This window comes from Mus caroli, chromosome 9 (assembly GCF_900094665.2).
Source record: "Mus caroli chromosome 9, CAROLI_EIJ_v1.1, whole genome shotgun sequence".
Taxonomy (NCBI): domain Eukaryota; kingdom Metazoa; phylum Chordata; class Mammalia; order Rodentia; family Muridae; genus Mus; species Mus caroli.
This window is the reverse complement of record NC_034578.1, coordinates 63,032,731-63,039,660: the sequence shown is the minus strand read 5'-3', so window position 1 is coordinate 63,039,660 and position 6,930 is coordinate 63,032,731. Positions and strand designations below refer to the sequence as shown.

The 6,930-nt window shown below is 41.8% G+C and overlaps 1 protein-coding gene across 4 annotated transcripts in view; it reads left to right on the top strand.

Moving 5' to 3' along the window:
* Positions 1-6,930, top strand: part of Trip4 (thyroid hormone receptor interactor 4) — an 85,525-nt gene that overhangs the window by 70,516 nt on the left and 8,079 nt on the right. The window lies entirely within an intron of this gene.

The following is a 6,930-nucleotide window of genomic DNA, read 5'->3' as shown; positions in this document are numbered from 1 at the left end:
AAAGCCTTCCCCCCCCCCCCCCCCACACACACAGTGTTGGGCATTGAACCAAGGGCATTGTGCTGATCGATCACCTTTGAGCTATAGCCCCAGCCTTGCTTATAATAACTTTATTTTAATACAGTCTCAGTAAGTTGCCCAGGCTCTCTTTAAACTCTCTCTGTAACCCAGGTAGGCCTTGAACTTGTGCTTGCCTGCTTCAATCTTGCCAGTAGCTGGGATTAGAGGCCCACATTACCGGGCCAACTAAGTACTACTTAGTGTGTAATGTGGCCCTTCGTGTCCAGACCTCAAGGGCAAGGGTTATATTCTTGAGAGATACAAGACTTATCCAAATGGACTTCTCTTTAGACTTCTGCTTTGTTCCTCATTTCTGTTTCTTTTTTTTTTTTTTTTGGTTTTTCGAGACAGGGTTTCTCTGTATAGCCCGGCTGTCCTGGAACTCACTTTGTAGACCAGGCTAGCCTCAAACTCAGAAATCTGCCTGCCTCTGCCTCCCGAGTGCTGGGATTAAAGGCGTGCGCCACCACGCCCGGCTCTCATTTCTGTTTCTTGTGAACACTCTCAAGTTCAGTGGAAGTGGTAAAAGGCTCATGATCCCAGCTACTGGGATGGTGCCAACAGCATTCAACAACTATTCATTGATTGCCTAATGTATGTTGTGTCTGATCCTAGCAGAGAGAGGGGCAGAGAACATCCGGTGCCTTCCTCTATCAGTCTCCTTACTTTCTGAGACCATTTCCCACTGAACTTGAAGCTTCCTGTACTCGAGCCCTGTTTCTTTCACAGCAGTTGCTCTTAGGCACTGAGCCATCTCCTAGGCTTCCCTCCAAGGGTGGGTGTGGGAATGTCTGCCCTTTTGAAGCTTTTTCATCTTAGTGAAGGGAAGCAAAAAATATAAATAATTTATATGTTATCAGATCATGGTAAGTACTATGGAAAAAGATAAGGTAGGAAAGAAGTTCAAAGTGCTAAATTTATAGAGTAATTGGTGCTGTGATTTCCTTATGTTTTCATTATTTATTTTTGTTGGTGCTGGTTATTGAACCAGAGCCTTGTGCATACTTGGCAAGCAGCAAGCACTCTACCGCTGATTTTTAAATAGCGGGGTCGGGAGAGATTTATGTCAAAATTGACATTTGAACAAAGTCCTGAAGGAAGAACAAGATGAAGCCATGTAATAGGGCTTTGAAACATTCTAGGAAGCCAGGTACAGAGGCAAACTCAACTTCTGACGAATTGAGTCACAGCCTCTCCTTTTGGTACTATGAAAGTGAATTTGGGGTTTAGAGAAATTTAGCAGTATAAAAGGTTTCTAGACATGCAAGTGCCAAAAATGAATTCAAATTCACATGAATATACCTGTTTCTGGCAGACCTCATCCAAGGCTGTATCAAATAACTTTACCAGAGCCTTGGTACACAGTTTGCGTTATGCTTGTCACACTACACAAGGCTGACCAATGCTGCCTGGATCTTCTTGACTCGGACACCAGACCGCTCTCTTCTGAATTGCTGTGTTCTTACTAGCCATACAAAATGGTTTTGCTTTGTTTATTTTTTCTATTTTAGAAACATTTTAATTATGAAAAATAAAAACCTTGTTTTTCTACTATCATTTCTCAGCAAATGAGTATCAAATTAGTGTTTCTTTGGATGGTGTATAAATATCCTATTGCTTGTTTGAGTTATCTTGAGTTTCACAGAACATAGAGCAATATATTTTATTTAATTTTATTTATATTTGATTTTTTTCTTTTGAGACAGGGTTTCTCTGTATAGCCTGGGCTGTCCTGGAACTCACTTTGTAGACCAGGCTGGCCTCGAACTCAGAAATCCATCTGCCTCTGCCTCTGCCTCCCGAGTGCTGGGATCAAAGGCGTGCGCCACCACGCCCGGTTATATTTGATTTTTTAAAGATTTATTTATTTATATGAGTACACTGTAGCTGTCTTCAGACACAACAAGAGAGGGCATCTGATCCTGTTATAGATGGTTTTGAGCCACCATGTGGTTGCTGGGAATTGAACTCAGGACTTCTGGAAGAGCAGTCAGTGCTTTTAACCTCTGAGCCATCTCTCCAGCCCCCAAGAAATATTTTTTAAATGTATGTTGATGTGTAAGTATGTCTTGTGTGTGCAGGTGCCTAGAGGCCAGAAGGGGGCATCAGACCTCCTGGAGCTGGAGTTACAGGCAGTTGAGTTGCCTGGCATTGGTACTGGAAACAGATTCTAGTCCTCGGAAAGAGCAGGAGGTACCCTTCACCCCTAACCAAGCTCTCTAGCACCTAACCTTAATTTTTAAACTTTTATTTTTATTGTGATAAACCTTATATAAGATACTTTTCCATTTTAAGCACATTTATGTGTTATGGATCAGTGACATTAAATATATTGGAGTATAGTTACCATCACTACCTAGTATCCTAACCACCAACCTGCACCTATTAAATCATTACTTGTTTCCCCTCCCCTTTTAGTCCCAGGTTATAACTACTATTTCACTTTTTTTGTTGGGGGAGGGACGCTGGCTTTTTGAGACAGGGTCTCACTATGTATCTCTGGCTGTCCTAGAACTCACTCAGTAGATCATGCTGGCCTCAAACTCACAGAGATCCACCTGCCTCCCTAGTGCTAGAATTAAACTATGCCCAGCTACTTATTTTCATTTTTCAAAATGTTTCATTTCTGTTTAAATTTTGAGTGTATGTATGTACAGGAGCCATGAAAGTCAAAAGAGGACATTGGATCCCCTGGAACTGGAATTATAGGCAGTTCTGTGCTGCCTTGGTGCTAGGAGCCAAACTAGGTCCTATCTCTCCAGCCCCTTCTCCTTCCCTCCTTCCCCTCCTTCCCCCCCGCCCTGCTTCCTTCCTTCTTTCCACCATGTGTGCTTGCGTATGCTCAAGCATGTAAGATACTGTGTATGTGTGGAGGTAACAAGGCAACTTTATAGAGGTAAGAGGGCATCTAGTATCTTCACTACATTTATTTATTTATGGACAGCCTTTTGCTTGCTAAGTGCCTTTACCCTCTTAGCTAGCTAACTGGTTCCTATTTTACTTCCTAACTGTGTGGCTTTGCCTGTTCTAAGTACCTTTTTAAGTAGAATCATGAAGAATTTATCTTTTTGTGTCTTATTTCATTTATCATATTTCCATAGTTTTCGCATGTTATAGAATGTCTTAGCATTTCCTGTCTTTCTTGGACTGGAAAATACTTTTTTTTTTTAAAGACTTATTTATTTATTTATTATATGTAAGTACACTGTAGCTGTCTTCAGACACTCCAGAAGAGGGAGTCAGATCTCGTTACGGATGGTTGCAAGCCACCATGTGGTTGCTGGGATTTGAACTCCAGACCTTTGGAAGAGCAGTCGGGTGCTCTTACCCACTGAGCCATCTCACCAGCCCTGGAAAATACTTTGATGGAGATAGATTCTTCATATTTTTTATTCGGAAGTTACAGCACTGTTGGTGTTGCTTAGAACATTAGTGTGCAAATACCCATTTGAGATTCATTTAATTTCTTTTCTGTTGCTGGGGATAATGATAATTCTCTGCTGAACCTTCTGAGGAGCCTTCAAACTATTTTCCACTGTGGCTGTGGCACTTTACATCACATCAGCAGTGCGGAGGGGCCTGCCGTCTTATACCTTTGCCACCTTTTCATTAGGCCATCTTAGTATGAAATGGTGTGGCGATTTGTGTGTGCATATATATACATACATATATACACACACACACATATGTATACACACATATATGTATACACATACACACATATATGTATATGTATATATATATATTCCTTGAGCGTGGGAATGTCGTGGGGCATATGTCACAGTGCATGCTTAGAAGTCAGAGACCAACTTTATCTGGAGTTGTCCTCTCCTACTGTGTATATTGAAATCAGGGCATCAGGCTCAGCAGCAAGTGCCTTGCCTTGCTGAACCATCTTCCTTGTGTTTTGATTTGCATTTCCAGGACCTTGGAAAATCTTTACAGATAGATTTCTATTACTCACACTGAAGGAGAGCAACAAGATTGTAAATACAACTAAGGCTGGAAGATGAAAAACAGCCAAGAAAGTAGGAAAACTAGGAAGAAATTGATATCCTAGAAGTTAAGTGGGGACCATGTTTAAGACAGAGCTATAGACATTTCTGTCAGGCTAGGGATGTAGCTCAATGCTAGAGCATTTGCTTACCATATGGGAGACTTTGGATTTGATCCCTAACACCATAAAAATATATATGCTAAATAAATGGGCTAGCCAGGTGTGATAGCACATCCCTAATTTAATCCCAGCATTTACTGGAGAGGCAGGGACAGCCTGTCAAATTCTCTAGGATAGCATAATTAAGATAAAAACCAAGAGCTGATCATTTAATTTAGCAGCATGGAAGTCAGCAGTGACCTTTACAGGAATAATTCTATAGCAGATTTAAAATAGCTGGGTGTGGAGGTACCCATCTTTAATCCCAGTACTCCAGAAACAGATGGACTTTTGTGATTTGGAAGCCAACTTGGTCTACATAGTGAGTGCCAGAACAGTCAGGGCTATGTAAGACTCTGTCTCCAACAAACAAACAAACAAACAAACAAACAGGGTAGAGGCAACAAACAAACAAACAAACAAACAGGGTAGAGGCGTGCAACACAATCATGATCACCTGAGTTCCATCACCATATAAAAATGTCAGATGTGGTGGCTCAGGCACAGCTTCAGGCACAGCACCAGCATTCCTAAGATGAGAAGAGAGAAGAAACTTACGAATGCAGTAGATGTAACAGAGATCCTGCCCTGAAACAAGGTAGAAGGCAAGAACCAGCTCACAAAATCTTGTCCCTTGGCCTGCACACATTGGTATTCTTTAGTTCCTCTTCAACTTTTTGAGAGGTATCCTCTTGGAACCTGGAGCTCACAGATGGAACCGGGCTGCTCAGCCAGTGAGCTGCATGGATCCCACCCCGCTCGCTCAGTGTGCCTACTGATCCATCCTCCTGGCTCCTCTACTGCGAATATTTTCATTTTGTTAATGAGTATGTTATTGGTGGCTGATGGTTGATACTGAGTTTATATTTTCTAAGAATACATGCCACATCTGCCTCACTAAAGGCCATCATGTATGCACAGGACCAAGAAACTGAGAAATACCCTTTGTTTGTTTCACTGCATCACTTACATTCATCAGTGTGGTCAGTAAATAAATTTAAGTATTTATGCTTCTATTATTAGTTATAGACAAATTTGAATATTCTAACTTTTTAAATTATTTTTTCTTTGTCTAATTTGAACTGTTAGGATTTACCTTGCTTTGCTTTGTTGAGACAGAGTCTCGCTATGTAGTTCCGGCTGGTCTAGAGCTCTCTATGTAGACCATGTTGGCCTCCAACTCACAGAGACCAGCCTGACTCTGCCTTCTGAGTGCTGGGATTAAAGACTTGTGCTAAGTCTTCTTCAGCCCTGGTTTTTGTCATGTGTAGCATAGACTGGCCTCAAACTTCCTGCATATCCCAGGCTGGCCTTAAGTGCAGCCTTACCTCCATTTCCCAGCTGTTAGACTGCAGGCATGAGTCACCATGCCCAGCAAGACTCTTGGCTCTTCTTGTTTTGTTTTTAATACTTTCAGATTTGAGAGGGTAGGTCTTAAAAGGTATCTTAGTCAGGGTTTCTATTCCTGCACAAACATCATGACCAAGAAGCAAGTTGGGAAGGAAAGGGTTTATCCAGCTTACACTTCCATACTGCTGTTCATCACCAAAGGAAGTCAGGACTGGAACTCAAGCAGGTCAGGAAGCAGGAGCTGATGCAGAGGCCATGGAGGGATGTTCTTTACTGGCTTGCCTCCCCTGGCTTGCTCAGCCTGCTCTCTCATAGAACCAAGACTACCAGCCCAGAGATGGTCCCACCCACAAGGGGCCTTTCCCCCTTGATCACTAATTGAGAAAATGCCTTACAGTTGGATCTCATGGAGGCATTTCCTCAACTGAAGCTCCTTTCTCTGTGATAACTCCAGCTGTGTCAAGTTGACACACAAAACCAGCCAGTACAAAAGGTGACTAAGAAAATAAAGAAAATGAAGTTCTGTTTTTCATAATAGTTACTGGGAAAAGAGCTTTTGTGGTAATGAAGTGTGACCAAGATGCCTATCAGTCACTTATCAAATATGCTATATGTTAGACATCCTAAGATATGAAATAATGAAACATCAGATCATTTGGGCATTGCTAGAGAACATTTCTGCTAACCCATAATAGTTTCCTGGCTTGTCATTATGCAGCTAGAAGAGTCTTACTTTAGGTTACATGTCTGCTTTTGCATAAAAAAAAAATTAAAAATATACCACTCTTATTCAAAAAAATGTGTTTTGCGGCATGATTTTTTTGAGAAAGTTCTATCACTTACCTTTTTCCCTAAGCAGGTCTGGAAATGTACCCAGCTGAGCAGCCTTTACATGCGCAAACCTTTCAGAATAAATCATCTTCCTTTCCCTTAGTCAGAATAGGGTTGTGTGTACTATTTCTGACATAATTTCCATAAATGCTTTAATTTCCTTGTCCTCCAGAGCTTCCATTGAGTTGAACCTAGGGTACTGCCCAACATTCCAGGAGAGCTGAGACTCTCACGACTGCTTGTGTTAAAAGAATAGTCAGTTCTTGTTCTCTTTGAGAAATGTCAAGCATCCTTTGTTTATGAAGCTGATTGTACTACAGGAAGCCAGAGATAGCATGTACTCCCATGTTAAGAGCTGCAGAAAGAGCCAGGCAGTGGTGGCCCACACCTTTGACCCCAGCACTCGGGAGGCAGAGGCAGGCGGATTTCTGAGATCGAGGCCAGCCTGGTCTACAGAGTGAGTTCCAGGACAGCCAGGGCTATACAGAGAAACCCTGTCTCGAAAAAACCAAAAATAAAATGACAGATTTGTC